General features: G+C 43.2%; 1 long non-coding RNA gene across 1 annotated transcript in view; it reads left to right on the forward strand.

Annotated features, from left to right (window-relative positions):
• The window catches only part of LOC125099649 (uncharacterized), a 41,557-nt gene extending 35,562 nt beyond the window's left edge, over positions 1-5,995 (forward strand). The window contains exon 3 of the long non-coding RNA XR_007127310.1: positions 5,844-5,995. This is a non-coding gene — a long non-coding RNA (uncharacterized LOC125099649). The remainder of the gene's footprint in view (positions 1-5,843) is intronic.
• The last annotated feature ends 12,529 nt before the right edge of the window (positions 5,996-18,524 follow it).

Raw genomic sequence — 18,524 nt, forward strand, 5'->3', positions numbered from 1 at the left:
TGGCACTCGGCAGGATCTTCCGATGCGCCCATGATGAAAGCAAACATGTGACAGCGCTGTTGAGCCATCCGGCCTCCTGCGCTGCGCCAGGGCCGAGATGGAGAAACCACCTACTCACGAGCAGTTACGGTATTCCTTCCGCCCACTCGGGGGGGCTTTCCTCAAACTGTTAGGTTCACTGTCACCAAATCCTTACGACGACGTTGGTAACGTTCAAGCTGTAGGGTCGCTGGGCGGGCCGGAGGGGACAGCGGGCAGTCGGGGGAGGGAACTGCCCTGCTGGGCGGGGAGGATCCCTCAGTCCACGGTGAGTCAATCCAATCAAAGCGCCCAAGAAGGAACCTTTCTCTGTCGCCCCCCCGCCGCCCCAGAACAGGTCCAGAGAAGGTGCCAGAGACACGCGGAGTTAAATCGTGAGAATTTCCTTCCCCACCTGCTACCAGTCGAAGCAGTGTGCAAGAAAGACCTGGTTTTTGTCTTTTTTCTGGAGTTTCCCATCATCATATTGATCCCCTCAGCTTGTACTAACTTTATGGGGGACTTAGATGTTACCTCTTGATTGTCTTTTTTTTTTTTTTTTAAGGTTTTTAAAGAGGATTTCTCAGGAGTACGTGGAGAAAGAAGTTTCTTAAGGCTTTTGAGTAAGACCACCAGGCAACCGTGAGCCAGGACGGAGTGAGGTTTGCTAGGATCCACAGTGGTTCTGGAACCTGGTTGCATTTAATGGTTACTCCGAGGGGCACCTGGGTGGCTCAGTCGGTTGAGCCTCTGCCTTTGGCTCAGATCATGATCTCAGGGTCCTGGGATCGAGCCCGGCATCTGGGAGCCCGGCATCTGGCTTCTTATTCAGTAGGGAGCCTGCTTCTTCCCTCCTATTAACCCTCCCCTGTTCGTGCTCTTTCTCTCTCTGTTTCAAGTAAATTAAAAAAAAAAAAAATTAAGAGTTATTCCAAGAGCTTGTTAACTATACTGATGGGATGCTGCAGGACTTCGAGGGAGTGTACTGATGTTTGTCGTTTCCTCTGAAATGTGGCAAAAGATAAAGACGATGGGTCTGCTTAGGAGACTGCAGATACAGAAAGATGTTAACCATAGAAGCTAGGTTTTGGGTGTGCAAGTGTCCACTATGAATTTCTTTTATTTTCTTTTATTTGGCATATTTGGACCTTTCAAGGGTAAAATGTTGGGGGAAAAAAAGAAATACTAGAAAATGTATACTATTTGCATGAGAGGAGAAATGCTGGAATGCAGAGTAGAATGAGAGCAGTTGAAGGATGAATTAGCAAATTGCACAGTTAGATTCAGAAACTGTCCCCAAAGGGGGAAAAGAACCCCAAATAAGAAAGATGAAAGAATAAGAAAACATAAAATGATGAGGTATACAGGATGGTAGTTAAGTATGAGGAATCCCAGAAAGATGATAAATGAAAATCAAGAAAAAGATACATTTGAAAAAATGAAGAAGGAGATTAAAAAGACACAGATGGAAACACCACCACAGAGGCAGATGCTGGTTTTACTCCGTCTACCTTCCCTTGTCAGGGAAATCCGAGTTTCTAAATGAATCCCAGCTCTGGCGTGTTCAATGCGCCCTCTGTCCTTTGCTGTGAATTCAGGCTTGAGAGGTGCTGGCTGAGAAGAGAGAGGGAGTCTTGGAGACCAAGACGCTTTAAAAACAAACAGGTATGAGAGTGCAACAATGATCAAAATGAAGTCAATGCTGCTTTTTCAAAAAACATTTTCTTTTTAAATTTATTTATTGGATAGAGAGAGAGAGAGAGAGAAAACACAAGCAGCCCAAGCGGCAGGCCGAGGGAGAAGGAGAAGCAGGCAGACACCTAACCACTGAGCCACCCAAGCACCCCGTGAATGCCACTTTTTTAATGACAGACGGGGCTTTCTTTTTGTTCTGAAAGATTGGCTTATTTTGGTTGGTAATTTCTAGATTGCAATGACAGCAGAAAAACAAATATTAAAAAAAAAAGTACACTATTTCTTGGCCAAATTCTTGTGCTATTGGAGGTCAATGAAATTGAACTTCACGTATTTATAGCTCAATTAATATTTTTGGGGCCTCAAGTAAAAACCTTCGGGCATGAAAACGAAAGGCATGCTAGTTATTTAAAATTAACTTTATTGTTTTTGTTAAAGTGATAGACTTGTATTATAAAAATTCAAGCCATATAGAAAGCTTAAAGAAGAAGGTTAAAAAAAAAACCCTCAAAATTCTAAATGCTACCACCAGGAATGAAATCATTATTAACATTTTATGGGGCATCTGGGTGGCTCAGTTGGTTAAGTGTCTGCCTTCAGCTCAAGTCATGATCTAAGGGTCCTGGGATGAAGCCTGGCACTGAGCTCCCTGCTCAGTGGAGAGTCTGCTTCTCCCTCGCCCTCTGCCCCTCCCCCCTGCTTGTGTTCTCTTTTTCTCTCAAATGAATAAATAAAATCTTCAAAAATAAATAAAATCATTATCAACATTTTATTTTATTTTTTTTAAAGATTTTATTTATTTATTTGACAGACAGAGATCACAAGTAGGCAGAGAGGCAGGCAGAGAGAGAGGGGAAGCAGGCTCCCTGCTGAGCAGAGAACCCGATGTGGGGCTCAATCCCAGGACCCTAGATCGTGACCAGAGCCGAAGGCAGAGGCTTAACCCACTGAGCCACACAGGCACCCCCATTATCAGCATTTTAAATACTTCTATGTCTACACAGCCAGAAGGATGGAAGTACAAGATTTATTTACAACATGGGGATCAAATGCTCTATACTGTATTTGTGAAAACCAATTTGTTTTTGAATTTAATAGAAAAATACTGAATTTTAACTGAATTACTAAACTTGGGATACTAGTGCTTTTAAAAGTTTGCAAAGGAGATTAAAAAATAAGTTTACAGGTGATGAAACTATATTTCAACCCATATTATTTTATATATTTTCCCTCCTGCTGTGAACAGTGAGGATACTAGTAAGCGTGTACTCCTTCTCTTGTTTTTCGTCTGTTTACCACTCCCTTGGTTCCCCCCCCCTTTTTTTTTAATATTGTCAGGACTCATAATGTTTACATTCTGTTTCAAAAAATAATCCTGCTTTCACTTCAGTTTAACTTACGCTCTTACCTTGATAATCATGATGATCCTGATAAATATGGCTAACAGTTATTCAGTGCTTATGAAGGGCCAAGCATTATGCTAACACTTTTTTTGTAGTAGTTCATTTCATTCTCATAATGACTTTCATATGGATGAGAAAACGGAGACACAGAGAGGTTTAGTAACTTGGTCGAGGTTACACAGTGAGTCGGAGTCTGACCCTTAGGTCCGGTTGTATTGCTACACTAGCTGTACTGAGATATTCAAGTAGTCTTTTTGGACAAAATTATGTGGATGCTATATTTCCTGAGTTCCTGATGTCTAAGGATGTATGTCACTTTTATACCTCAAGGACAGTTTGGCTGGGCATAAAATTCGAGAGTCACACTCTCTTACGTACCTTTGTAAATAGGTTCCCCTGGCTTCTGGTATTGACCATTGTGGGGAAGAAGTCTGAGGCTAAAGTGATTTTTTTTTTTCTTTTGGAAGTAACTTATTTTTCAGCCTAAATGTCTGAGGCATTATTTCTTTATTCTTGAGGCTCCATTAATATTCCATGATGAGACAGAGTATAAATAGGTCTGTATAAATTTATACAGGAACAGTACATGCCCTCTCCCTCTGCAGGGTTGAGGTTTTATTTGAGAAGTCATATTGTTTTCTGTTCCACTTGTGTATCTTTTTAAGGACATCAATTATGCATATATCAGGAATCTTTTTCTCATTTTCGATATTTACCATGTTCTCTCTAATTATTTACATCACTGTTCTTTTCCTTTTTGTTCCATCTAATTTCTCCAAATGTTTTTCTCCAAGTCTGTGATGGTCTTAAATTTTGTTTATCCTGTCTTTGTTGCCTCTAATGTGGCTTTTAGCTTCGTAACGATTCTGTTCCCTTCTATTCTGCCATTCCCTTCACATATTGTCAGCTCGCCTTTTACCCCGTCTGCTCTCATCACATTTACTTTGCCTTTTTGTAAATTTTGAAAGCTCTCTTTTCAAAGAAGCTGTTGAATCTCTAGTTTGAGACTCTGGAGGATAATTTGCAAACATTTTCCCTCATTTTCGTGAATGGTTCTTCTTCTGATGTGTGTTCTCTGTTTTTCTGCCTATGTTCCTTTTTTTCTCTCTTTTCATGGTCAACACACAAATCCTATAGCTAACAGTTTTTATGTGCATGATTCATCTTTAAATGGAGTCATTCTATCTGCATTTGCTACAGTATGCACAGTGATAGGGTTGAGGTGCTGGGAAAGGTGTGACAGAATGACCTGGGCAATCTCCAGCAGGAATTAAGATGTATCATCTGAAAAGCTGCTCACTGACCACTGACTTCTGCACTGAGAGCATGTCTCATTGCAGACCTTGATGTGAGAAGATTAGAGTGGCTCACGGTGCATCCTGAGTCTCATGGGTCTCATAAGTCTCACGAGTCTCATGGGTTGAGTTGTGTGTCCCCCCTCCCCAAAATTCATAGGTTAAATTTCTAACTCCCAGGACTTCAGAGTATGGCCTTATTTGGAGATATGGTCCTTACAGATGTAATTAGCTAAAAAGGAGCTCATACTGGAGAAAGGAGGACTGGTCTCCCTGTTAAACAAAACAAAACAAAACACAAAAGCATGTGAAGAAACAGACACACACACACACACACAGGAAGAAAGACAAGTGAACCCGAAGGCAGAGAGTGGATCGTGTAATCTCCAAGTCCAGGAGGGAGACCTGGCACTGAAGCTTCCCTCACATCTTTCAGAAGGAACCAAACCTGCTGACGCCTTGATCTTGGATTTCTAGCCTCCAGAATGGGGAGACAAGAACTTTTGTTGATCAGCAGCCCACTTGTGGTATTTGGCTAAGGCAACCCTAGCAACAGTTTGCACATTCTATGTCTTTTTTTGCTGACAAATCCTCCCTCTCTATTACTCCTAGTAGTTTCCCTGGGCCAGGGCACTGGACTAGATATTGAATTGGATGTGTCTGCAAAGCTGGGGTGTCCTTCAGTTCTACCTTCCCCGACCCTCTACAGCCTAAACTCTCTCTCCCTGTCTTCCCAAGTCCCTGTGTTATGTCACTAGTCAGGCAGCTTTTTCAGGATTAAGATCCTTCCTTCGAGAGAAACCTCTGGGGAAATTATGTCAACTCTTACATGCTCTCTACTGCCAATAAATTTCATTTTACATTATTTTTGACAGATGTTCTTTCTTCTTTTAATTTGAGACAAAGGCTTTTACTTTAGTTGATTTAAAATGGAGTTTCTTACCTTTTGGGTCTTTTTGTTGTTTTTGATGGATTTCGGTGAGTATGGCAGAGTGAACATAACTTTATCATCTGTAAGTAAATATTTAAAGAAGACTTAAAGTGACAAACATTTCCATTTCCATTTTGCAGATAAATAAACTCAGGCAAGGAATTTAAGAGCAGAGGCTTTATGAAAAAAATGAGAGCTGGTGCCTTAGGATTCTCTGTCATGCTAGGAGTTTAGTGTAACTCGATTGAAAATGTTTGTAAATACCTTTGTTAAGCATGGGGCTGAGTGTGGGACATTTCTGTGTCTTCCCTAAAAGAAATGAGGATAGCCCTTTTATGGGGCATGAAGGCAGAAAAAAGCAATTATAATCCAATGTGGTTGGTACAACACCAGAGATATGGATGGACAAGTTCTGTGGAGTCTCTAGACTCTCTATGCTAGAGGAATAACTGTACCTTGATTAGCAGTCACTGAATTCAAGCTTGTATTTGTTACTTCCAGGAGCTGATTTTGACTGGGGTTGACGTGGACTGCTTCCAATGTGGATGAGAGCAAAGTTCCAGAAGCAATCTCAAATTTAGTTTTATTCCAGGAGTTGACAAGCTTTTTGTAAAGGAGTCAGATAATAAATATTTTAGACTTTATGAGTTGCACTTGGTCTTTGTCACAAAATTTCCTTCTCCCCTCCCCCCTTTTTTAAATACAGCCCCTTAAAAATGTAAAAGCCATCACGGCTCTTGGGTCATGCAAAAATAAGAGTGGACCAAAGTTGGCCAACCCTTGTTCTATTCTAGAGTGCATCTTATTTCTTTTTAAAGATTTATCAATTTATTTGAGAGAGAGAGAAAGAGCAGGGGGAGGAACAGAGGTAGAGAGAGAATCCTGAAGCAGACTGCCTGTTGAGTGCGGACCACTACAAAGGGCTCAGTCCCAGGACTCGGAGATCATGACCTGAGCCGAAATCAAGAGTCAGACCCCCAACTGACTGAGCCACCCAGGTGCACCTTAGAATGCATCTTAAAGTCACTCTACACTGCTCCCTAAGTCTTGGGAACAGCCCTAAACCAACAGACAAGAGCTCACATAGGAATGTCATTCAAAGTTAACCAAGACTCCAAGTGTGGTAGATTGTGTTGTTGACTGCCCTTCATGGGTGGAATGTATGTGCCCACTCCCGCCATGTGGCTTGCAGGGCCTCACCCTACAGGTGAATGTCCTTCAGCATTGATGGTGGGCGTGGCTCTATAAAATATGCACAGAAATGTGGTGCATCACAGAAACTGAAGGACCTTCATGTGGTCGCAGAACCACCATTAACTCCTTCTGACATTGCTTGGGTTCCCCATTGCTTTCTCATTCTTCCTCAAGATCAACATAATCCAGTCCCAGAACGAAGAGACAGAGCAGAGTAACAGCCAGCTTCCAGTTGGCCTATAAAATAAGTGAGAATTAAAGCTTTGTTCTTAGAAACCCAGAAGTCTGTTTGTTTGTTACAGTTACCTTATCTGAGAAAGCTGCCTAGTACCAAAGATACTTGTGTCCCACTGAAGCTATTTCAGTTTGGTCCTCCCTTCTGAGCTGAGCAGGCATGGATCAAGAGTGGAGGACATTTTAATGCATAAAGGAACTTTGAAAAATATAATTCTCACATTTCTTATTTTATAAAATCAGTTCATTTTAGAGAAGAGGGCAGGCTTACTCTAGATGACTCAGAGTTCTAAGCAAGAAAATTTGAGAAGTAGAATGAGCAGACATGCACATCAAACCAATGTCACCAGCATGGCCGATTGCTCTGGAAACCTAGAGAACACTGAGCTCAACAAAACAATAAAGGTGAACATGGCTGGTGTTTTGGAATAATACATAGCTACAAATGAAATAACACTGCAAGTATTTCTAAATAATGGTCTATAAAAAACAAACATAGTTTTAATCAGTAGACCCAATAATAAAACCTGTCCACGGTCCTGAGCCTTTTGAGTTTCAGAGCATTAGCTATTTCCCAAGTGCTGTATCTTCAAATGCTAAGATCTGCGTCTTTGGATTGCCCTGCCAACTCAGGCTCATGTCCCTGCTGGGTAACAAAACATTCAGGATGAACTCTGAGTATTGGATATTCCTTTTCAGACTGCTCTTATGCAGGTTAGACATATTTACTGATCAAAATAGATGACATGTCTTGAACATGTGACATGTGCCAGATATAATGCTGAATGCTGCGGATGACTTCTTCACTGCCCTTGCCCCGAACAGCTTTGTGAAACAAGTACCATTATTGTCTCAGGCTGGGAAATGAAGAAGCTGGAGCTCAGGGGTGTGAAATAATTGACACAGGCTACACCCTGAAGGGATGGTGGGACTGGAACTTGGATTCAGGGCTGACCCTGGAGCACCCTGTGGTCTGGAGGGTACCTCCACTTCCTGTCCAGCTCTTTTTTTCTCTGCCATTGTTGAGCTGCGGGACCTTGTCAAGGTCAAATGAGATCACGTCTGTGAGATCCCTTTGAAAACTGTCCTGCACTGCACAGATGTATGGTTACAAGGTTAACGCTTTCTGGAGCCCCAAATTGTCCAGGAGACATAACAAATGACCACTCTGGAGGGTTCAGGTGTGGGAACCCTCTGGAGGCATGTTGTGGGGTCTCTCCCTGGTTATATGATTAAATGCTGAGATGGTCTGTCTGTCCAAGAAGATGCAGGAGCTAGGGATGAAATCCCAACTGAACTATCAATCTTGTCCTTACATCTCCTCCTGGAGTGAACTCGTTAGCACAACATCTCCTATTTTCTAGGGTGAGCGTAATACGTTGGCCTGAAAACCAACCTCTTGAGACCAATTCCTTGGACTTCCTATTCCTGATTTTTTTGGATCAAACCTCTAATGTTTCAGGCTAATGTTTTAAAAATGGAAATGAATCAGAAGACAGAGGGTGCCTCTGGGATCCGAAACTGGTTTTTGTCCTCTTTTCACAGGAGAACAAATGTAGGAGAGTTGCATTTAAATCACTCGGATGGAAACATCATGAAGGACAGAACTAAATCTGTGAGCAGAGTGGAGAAGCAAATGTGTCTTCTGGCTCCCCGAGCCCGTCTCAGAAGAGGTGCATGCTGGGCACTGGGGGACATGAGTCTCTCAAAGTGGCCTAGCATGTGGCTCTGCTCTTTCACGGTGTTGGACATCAGTGACTTTTACAGGCTCTGAAACATAACCAAGGCCTTAGTTGTGAAAAGAGGCAAGGACCAAGGAGGGGAAGGAGAGTGAAAGGGGAAAGGAGCGGGAGAAAAGCAAGTGAAGGAAGGACAGAAGGAGCAGGAAGCTTCGAAGGGATTTAGTAGGGGGCACCTGAGTGGCTTGTTCGGTTAATCGGCCAAATGACTCCTGGTTTTGGCTCAGGTCATGATCTCAGGGTCCTGAGATCCAGCCCCTCGACAGGCTCTGCGCTCAGCAGAAGTCTGCTTGAGTCTCTCCTTCTGCCCTTCCCCTGCTCGTTCTCTCTCTTTTTCTCTCTCAAACAAATGAATCGTTTTTTTTAAAAAGTGGATTTAGAAGAATGAGGAATGAGTTGCCTCAACCACCAGGGAGGGCAAAACCAAAAAACTAATCAGGGAAATCTGGTGTTGAATCTTTACACGAAGATCCTTGGTCTTTGAATTTCCACCTTCAAGGTATGAAAACAGGTTTGTAACGAATCCTAGAAATACAAGGTCAACTGCATCTGCCATGAAATATCACTAGAGCTTCATGAGAGGAGTCCCCAGATTTCTCCGGAACCATCTATCATTTGGAACAGAGCCAACCATGGGCGGTTCCTCACTTCTCTTAAGAGTAACTAACAACAACAAAAAAAGTAACTATCATTAAATGCCTAATGCCTCCTCATTTTGAAGGATAAATCTTTAAAAATATTAGGCCCTAGACTGTCTTTTAGTTTTCAGGGAATCCATATTTCGTTACTCAATTTAGAAGTTTTAAAAATGACAGACTTCTAAGTGTGATTTAACACCAGCTTTGGTACATCCCAAATTCTTTCCTTTTCCTCATTAAAGAAATGAACACTGTGGAGCTATATTATGTGCTTCCTTTCAAGGCAGGGGCATTTCAGTTCACAGTTTCTTCCTCATTGTTTTTCCAAGGAAAGCCAGCGTGCTTTCAACACTGGGTATGTTTGAAACACACGTCATCCATGTTCAAAAGGGGTTCTGAACCAGCTTGTCCGAGTTTCCCAAACTCGGGAGGAGACACAAACATCTTATTGTAGTTCTCAGAAGAGGCAGAACTAGACCGGTTGATTTCCCCTCATTAGCTTTACTCCCATCAGGGTTTTGGCCCCTGAGGCGACATCAAATGACAAGAGTTGGCTTCCAACACACAAATGACAGGCATCACCGCTATAGAAATGCGGTGTATACTTCCTTTTGCAACCCACGCTGTTGAAAATCGGCAGCAGAGAGAAACTTGAACTATCTTCTAGAATAATGTTGTAGATCGAGGGGAGGTTTATCCTAAAGCTGTGGGAGGGAGAGGTTGATCAAGTGTCCAACAAAGAAGTGAGTCTGGACTCCAAGTGACAGACAGGAATTACGAGATACTGAGCATCGAAGCATGTATTTTCATCCGTACGGAAACCTTACACATATGGAGGGGAAGCTGGTGAGGGGGCAGATCTGTCCTGACCCCTGATGGCTTGAATTAACAAAATAAAATGAAACTTTTGCAGGGGTCATGCACAGTCTAGGGAACCGCATTCTGGAAATGATGTGGGGATTCCTCTGTCTATCCGGTGCGTGTTTGGACTAGATAATGCTGCTTACCTAGAGTTAGGAATTCCACCCCGGGCTTTCCTCTGTTGCTGGCTTCCACAAGATCCACATTTTATATGAAGTATGATGCTGGCATGCCCCACTCTGACCCCATTCCCCACTCTGACCCCTGTGCTTCCCCAAACTGCAGAAGTTCTAAATCAATGTGGTTAATAAATCTGAGTTAACATGAAAACCACTGAAGTAAAATCCAGGGATTTCTTGCCTTGTCCAAGAGAATATTCACAGCCTTCTGGAAACTGTCTACTTACTTTGGTGGCTTAAACCCCAAAAAGTGACCCCAAGGGAGTCTCTCAACCAGGAGTGGAAGACCAGCTAGAGAGAGAGATCACACATTTCTATTACTCCAGCTGCCTAATTAATGTATTTTGGAGTGGGATGCTTTGTGCCACTTTAGTGGCCATGAGCAGTGACATTTGTGCAGAACCCGTGGGCTTAAAAAAGGTATATGTTTATAATGTGAAAAAAATCTATCACATGTAGAAAAAGGTGTGTGTGTGTTGTGTTTGCATGTGTCTGTCTTCTTCTCTGTGTCTATGCGTATGGACCTACACACAGGGTTGTACGTCTGTGTGCGTGCTGCCCAGATGGGAGCTACACATGCTGCCTGACATCTCCCCCTTCCCCATGACACTGAAGACCTCTTTGCATCTCCACAGCGGGCCCTCATGCATGGTCAGTTGGTCAGCTGAGGGCCATAGTGAATCTCACCCAGGCCTGCTCAGCTCTCTTCAGCCTCCCAACTCCTCCCTGATTCACTTCCTGGACCTTCCTTTGGCACAGTGCTTCGAGGTAGGTAAATGGGCAGGAACAGTGGAGGGGGTGGTGTCTAGAAGTGGCCTCTCCTCTTTCAGATGGAAACTGAATGGGAAATCTGAGCCAGGAGATGTTTGTCATATGCCCCTGCAGCCGGGAGAGTCACCGCTGTAACCTAGAGAATGAGGAAGACAGCAGGAAAAGGAAACCTTGATGTGAATACCACGTAAATCACGGAGCAAGGGTCCTGAGTGTTCAGCTACAGCTAACCATGTTCCTTGTTTGAGACGGTCGCAGAGTTTGACTCTGAAAGTCATACAGATGATCCAGAGGAAGAGCCAAGAAAAGTAGCTAAAAGGCAGCACCGTCCAGGGGAACTATCTGTGACCGTGCAAATGTTCTAGATCCATGCAGTTCTGACAGTAGCAATCAGTCCCGTGTCTACTGAGCACAAGAAATGTGGCTTCTGTGATTGAGAAACAGAATTTCTAAATTTAATTAATCTAAATGTCAATTACCACATGTGTCTAGAGGCTGCCATATTGGGACTGCCCGGGTATAGAGCAGCTTTGTGCACTAGAACCTTTTGCAGAGATGGGAGTGCATAGCTCCTCTGTCCCAGAGAGTAGCCACTGGCCTCAGTGACTATTGAGCGCTTGAAATGTGGCAAGTATGGCGAAGGAACTGAATTTGGGGTTTCATTTCCTTCTAATGAATTCAAATTTAAATTTGGGAAGCCATGACTGGCTAGTGGCTACCGCACGGGACAGCGTAGTGTGAGGGCGTTGGTTCAAGCTGCACGATCTACTGCTCTCGAAGACTTTGCCTTTCCCTCCCCTGTGATCATGTGCACCACGCACTACTCTCTTGGTTGAAGGAAAACTCCCCTGGAGGCACTTGTAATGCTTCACCTTCCACAGTCTTCTGTCACCGACGTGCTTCAGGAGCCTGTAAGAAGATTCAGTGCAAAGTGCTTCTGGATATGATATACTTTGTACCTGTGAATGTTCTCTCCATGGACACATAGACAAAATCCAATTTCTTAAGCTACTTCCCACTAGGCTGGTCTCCTGTCTGCTCATGGAATTTATCTCTGCGAAAGCAGCTAAACTTATTTTCTGAATGCAAGTTTCTCCAGGCTCCTGCTTCTTCTCATTGTTTGTGCTAGCTGCAGTTCTACTTGTCTGTTTTCCCATTTCTGTCACCTCAAAATCTATAAATGTAGCTGTGGTCAAACAATTTGAGGGACCTATCTGCTTGAGTTGGATTTCTCCTGTCTGTGGCATTGATTAATTTTCCTGCAAACACCACTTGGACGGATACACTGAATCATCCTGGAACTTCCTGTCACTCCTGGTTTTACGTATTTTTATCTTATAGTTCTGGAAGATAGAGTCTGCCAATGGGACTTAATCAGGCTAAATCAATGTGTTGGTGGGTGATGTTACTTCTGACAACTCTAGGGAGAGCCTGTTCCCTTGCCTGTTCCGTCCTTCTAGAAGCTCCCTAAATTTGGTGTGTGGTCACTTCCTCCATCTTCACAGACAGCAGTGGAATGTCTTCAAATCTCTCTCTCTGCCTCTCTCATCATATATTCTTCTCTGAATCTGGCCCTTCTCCCTCCCTCTTTCACTTATAAAGACTATTGTGGGGCGCCTAGGTGGCTCAGTCAGTTGAGCATCTGATTCTTGATTTTCACTCAGGTCATGATCTCTGGGTCATGAGATTGAGCCCTGTGTTGGGCTCCATGCTTGTTAGGGAGTCTGCTTGACATTCTCTCCCTCTCCCTCTGCTCCTCTCCCCCAACGCCCCCCCCCCCCATGCTTGGATGCTCTCTCTCTTTCAAATAAATAAATCTTTTAAAAAAGACATTTGTGATTACATTGGACCCACCCAGATAACCCAGGATAATTTTCCAAAATCAATTTATGACTCCTTTTGTTTGATATCCCTTATTTCGATTTCTCTTTGCCATCTAATACGATGTATTCATTGGCTCTTCTAATTAGGATGTGGATATCTTTAATGTGGTAAAATCTTGTCTGTCGCATGAAGACCGTTGTGACTCTAATCCTCCCAGAGAGACCTGGTGTTTATAGTGGGGCTGCCGTGATGTTAAGAATGTAGGGCAGCTTTGTCATACATTTACTGTGTGTCCTTGAGCTGTGTCAGCTTTGATGCCTCTTTACCATAGTGCAGATAATGATAGCTAATCCATGCAGTTGTCTGATGATTGAATAACTTACATAACATTCCTTGCACGTGCCTTGGCATGTCATTGTACTCAAAACAGGTCACTTCTGGTTATCACGTAAGGTGGGTGGTCCCTCCGGTGTGAGGGGTCTTTTTGTAAAGATGTTGTCTGGAGCTGTGTACCCTTTCTTCTTCTCCTACTGTGAAGGCATTCCCACGATTTCTTTGCATTTTTGTCCCCCGTAACAGCACACATCTAGAGGTCCGATACTACAAAGGTAGCATTTTAAGCAACACTCTATGAAACACTGTTTAAAGACAGTGAATTGAATAAAGACATCTGAATAAAGACATGATCTAGCTTTATGCTAAGGCTTTGCAGACACTCTGTATGGCTGTCCCTTCTGTGGCTGCTTAGACAGAATGGCATCCACATCTCCAGCCTGCCCCCCATACTGCTTTGTCTCAAGAGTGAAGTGCTATGTCTGCTCATCTCATTCATTCCACTCAGGGCCTGCTGAGTCGGGGGGCAAATACTGTGGAGGAACTGCACTACAGTCTTCCTCTACGTAGTTTATTTCTGGAGATTTATGTATTTTCTTTATGGCCAAGGGTCTAGGGACAGAGACGCACCTGTATTAAGCCTTTATAACTGAACCTTAATTACATGTACTAATTAGGAGGTGGAGAGAAAAAATGGATCAAATGGGTGAATTCCCGAAAAATCCCCAAGCTGAACCACTTTCAATGTTGTATCATGAGGATTCCAAATTGTGAGCCACTCTTCGCAATTACACGAGGCGAGGTGCCATTCGAGCAGAGCCATCCATGGTCTGGAGGGTCGTTGGGTGGCTCTGCCCTTGGGTGAAGGCTACAGAGCTGAAGTTAGGAGGAGAGAAGGCTTTTGTTCCTTTTAAGTCAATACAGATACCAAATTCTTGACCTTAGGTTTCTGAGTAAGAAGGAAAGAAATTCCTAAGCTTCCGGGAACACTAGCTACCACCTACTGATCAGTTTCAGTGTACCAACCGTTACTCTACATGCTTTGCATTGACTAACTCCTGTAATCCTACCCTGTACTGCTTAGAAGCAGATGCTACGACTAGTATTACCATCAGGCAGAAGTAGCCCAAGAACATGAGGCTAGCAGGAGATCGAGTCAGATTTGAAGCCTGGTAGGGAGTCTGTAGCCGAGTTAGTGAGCACCTGGAGGGGCCGTAAGGAATGAGAGTCTTCTCCCTTCCTATCTCCTCCCCAAGGCAGGGGAAATTCTGGGAGAATAAGGCAGTCTTGTTAATAGAAAGAGTAGAAGAAACAGGGAAAAGAATCCGTGCGTGTGAGGTCCAGAGTTTTCTAGCATGTTTGTGAATTAAAACCATAAAACCAGTTAATTCTATTAGTTTCATTTCTTTGAGATTTCTCTGTTCTCTTTGTCATCGTTTTTCCTGAGAAGTTTCTTTGTATTATTTCTTGAAAGTTGCGGTAAGGGCAAGTTTCTCAGAGTCAGCATTCCTTCCTTTAACAATGGAACCCTGTTCAGCCTTTCATCCGGTTCCCTCCTTATCTTTTTCATAGAAATTTAAATTCTGTATTAGCCACGGATCTTAACCTTTGTCAATGCTTTTAAGAAGGAACAAGAAAGCAAGATAAAATGCATTCAAACATCCAGTTTCTTGGATTTATACTGGTAGGATTTGGCATATGCGGACAGGTGTGGACTTGCTTGAAACACGTTTTCCTTCTTCTTGCACACCCCTAAAAAGTTGAGGCAAAATCCGGAGAAGAGCTGCTACTTGTGCGCCAAGCTTTTCAAAGGTGCAAATAATATGTTCACCATTATGACTAGGGTGGTCTGAAGCCTTATGAGGTGGAAATAGTGTACTAAATTTGGCTTAAAAGCATTTTCTTTTAAGCTCAGCTAGGATACATTTTGATTGACAGAGACATTTATAAAGCTAGAGCATGGTTTTGCACAATTTGCTAAACAGTGTTATATGGATTATAACAAAAAAGAATCAGAGAGTACAGGCTGATACAGTATATCCCAGAATATTGATGGACAAAGAAATGTGGAGTCATGCATGGGAAGTGCAGAAGGAGAAAAAAATAAGGAATGAGGAATAGACTGATATTGAAGGAGTGGTTCTTTGCACATTCAATAACCATTTTTTGGACACCTACTAAGTGCTTTCAGGGGTCTAAGTGCTTGTGATACAGTGGCAAACAAAATAGTCATCTTAACAACTTTACATAGTAGAGCAGGAGCCAGCCCTCCTTCCTAAATCAACAAAAATATACATAAGGTAGTGATGAATGCAGAGTAAAAAAATAAAGAAGGATGAGAGGAAAATTTTATATAGAGCAGTAGAAGACCTGCATGATAAGGTGACATTTGACTTGAGACAAGAAGGAAGCAAGGAACTGAGTTGGGCAGATATCTGGGGCGAAGAGCATTCCAGGCAGAGGAAACAGCAGGTGCAAAGGCCCTGGGGTAGGAACATATTTGGGGTATTCAAAGACAAGCAAGGAAACAAAGAGCAGGGTAGAGGAAGATGAGGTAGGGTGTATAGAGATTATGTAATGTCATCTAAGGACTTCAGTTTTTACCCTGAGATGAAGGCGGTTAGTGGTTTGGAACAAAGGAGTAGCATGATCTGGCTTAGATTTCAGAAGGCTCACTTTTGCTCTTTGTGGAGCCAGACTTTGGGGAGGGAAAGGCTGTGTAGCTATGAAAACTGTTCTTCTAGATCTGTAAAATATCAATGAGAGTAACTCTTCTCAAACATCTTTAATGAAGACTCTATCCAGATAAAAGAAACAAGGCATTTGGCAAGATCTTTAAATGACCCAAGGGGAGGGGGAAGGATTAGGCAAATATAAACAAGTTACATTCAAGAGGTGAAGTTGAGACATGCTTTCAATCTAGCATCTGCGATCGCCAAGTCATCACAGCACAGTCAAAGCCAGCTGCGACCACGGAAGATGACTCCACATCCTGTTGATGCTCTGCTGGGCACAATCTGGATGGAAGCCAATGAGGATGGGAGGGATGGAGGCCCCGTGAGCGCTGCCAACCTTTGTTCAAAGCTAGTGGAAACTTCTGATTCTGCTCAACTCTCTTTTGCAGCTAGCAGGGAGGGATGGCCTCATGCAGAAGATGCTGCGCCTGCCATGATAAATGTGACATGGGCTTCCAGTGTCCCCGTGGAGCTATTTCAGAGCATTTTCTATTTTTTTAAGTGGCTAGGTCTTTATGCTGGTAACGCTAGCCAGCATTTACTCAGCATTTCCTACGTGCCAGGTACCGTGCTAAACTTGCCATAGTCCTCATCTTACTAAGTTTTCCTAACAGCTCAATGAGAAAGGTGCTGCCATTATCATGCATGTCTTTTTCAAGTGTGATCTGACATTTAGAGACTTTCGTAAGAACAGAGAATCAAAGCCAGATAATCAGAATCTCATTGGTATATTGGAACAATGACACTCTGTCTCTGATTGTTACTTGCCAATGTCTTACGTGAGGAGTTGCCTAAATGGTGGCAGAATTTATTCTTAATTGGTTTCTCTTTAGCAGTTGTTGGCATACGTTTTGTATCACCATGAAGTCTGCTCACTCCCAGGGCAGGAAACAAATAGAATAAGGCGTGAGACTGATGGGAGAAAATGCACGTATGCCATATGCAAGCCTTACTTTTAACAAACACAGAAACGTGAAACAATAGATTTACAAAACAGACACGAGAAGGGCATGGTTTTAATCATAAAGATTTTCATTGCTTTGCCAAAGGATTCGCCAGAGTGCGACTTTAAATGATAGGCTCAATAATGCCCCTTGCGTGCAATTTACAGTTATCCAGGGAAACAGTATTATGTCCAATAGAACAGCATGATGACCAGTACAGAGACAGTCAATGGTTGTTGGTGAGACAGTTCATCTGGGCTAAAAAGCCACCGAATCTGGTGTTGCCAATCAAACATCGCAATCTCAGAGTGACCATTGCCTATTGAAATAGTTTTCCCACGCGGTAACTTTTAACCATGGCTGAAAGCTATGTCTGTTACAGCCCAGCAGAAAAGCCCTGTGCCTTCACCATCCCATTCGAGGTCAAATTACTTTCACGACAATGGGGATTTTTTTTGCTATAAAATGGCTAGGTATTTTAGTGGTCTGTATTGTAAGGATGCAACTTGTGCATAAGTGGCTGGTGAAAGAAAGAGATAGGAATGGAAAGATGTCTCCTCGTGTCTCCCGATTCTGCAGCTCCATCCAGCCCTGCTTTGTGGGCGGGGGGGGGGGGGGGGGGGGCAGGCGGGCTAGGGAAAGAGCAGGAGGCGAGGGCAGTGAGTTACTCGGCCTCTCTCAAGAGTGAGAGAGTGGTACAAGCCCCACCCATGGCCCCTGAGTTCTGTGTCAGCCTGTGGGAGCTATAGAAGTTGGCAAACAACTTTCGGGAATGGAAGCGAGAAATGGGAGTGGAAGGGAAGCGTGTTCAGAATTCACAGCTAAGGACCACCATGGAGAATTGTGCAATCAGCGAAGTCACCCCTTTGCTCTAAAGCTGAAGGCAGTGGATGGAGGGAGGAGTGGTGGATAGTTGAGAAGCTGATTTTCGGAAGACTATCAAATGTGTCTCTGTCCATTTGATTCCAAACAGAAGTTCAGATAAAGCAAGTTTGGATGAAGCAAGCCTCGTACGGAATAGGATATGGTTTCCATCCTAGCAGCAAACATAAATCTCCCCTCCCCCCGCCTTACCGGTTACCAAGATCCGACACCAGTTTACTGATATTTATGATGAACCCTGTTATCACATTTTGCCTTCAGGAACACTGCACACTTCAGCCAATAGCTCAGAATTTTTCCTTGATGGGAATAGAAGTGTTGAGACTCTTTCCAGAGGGTCTTCCCGCCCAGGTCACTGTGAATTCTTTTTCTTTCCCTTTTTTATAGTTTTTATTTTCTAGTGGTTGATTTTTCCTGTTCACAAGTATTCCCTCAAATATTTTGAAAGATTATTTCATATAAAACCGTATTTCCCCACCCCACTGCCACCCCATGTTTAAAAACACAAGAACAAAAACAAAAACAACTCCAGGACGGAGAAAAAGCTTTCCTTCCCTGTGCTTCGTTTACACTTTGGACAAAACCTTTTATCTGTCTTTTGAATTAGCAACAATGATTCAATGCATGAGAGGATGTAGGGCGTGATAACTGTAAAGAATTTTAAACATCTTTTTTTTTTTTTTTTAAAGATTTTATTTATTTATTTATTTGACAGAGAGAGAGATCACAAGCAGGCAGAGAGGCAGGCAGAGAGAGAGGAGGAAGCAGGCTCCCTGCGGAGCAGAGAGCCCGATGCGGGCCTCGATCCCAGGACCCTGAGATCATGACCTGAGCCGAAGGCAGCGGCT

This window comes from Lutra lutra, chromosome 5 (genome assembly GCF_902655055.1).
Source record: "Lutra lutra chromosome 5, mLutLut1.2, whole genome shotgun sequence".
NCBI classification, from domain to species: Eukaryota; Metazoa; Chordata; class Mammalia; order Carnivora; family Mustelidae; genus Lutra; species Lutra lutra.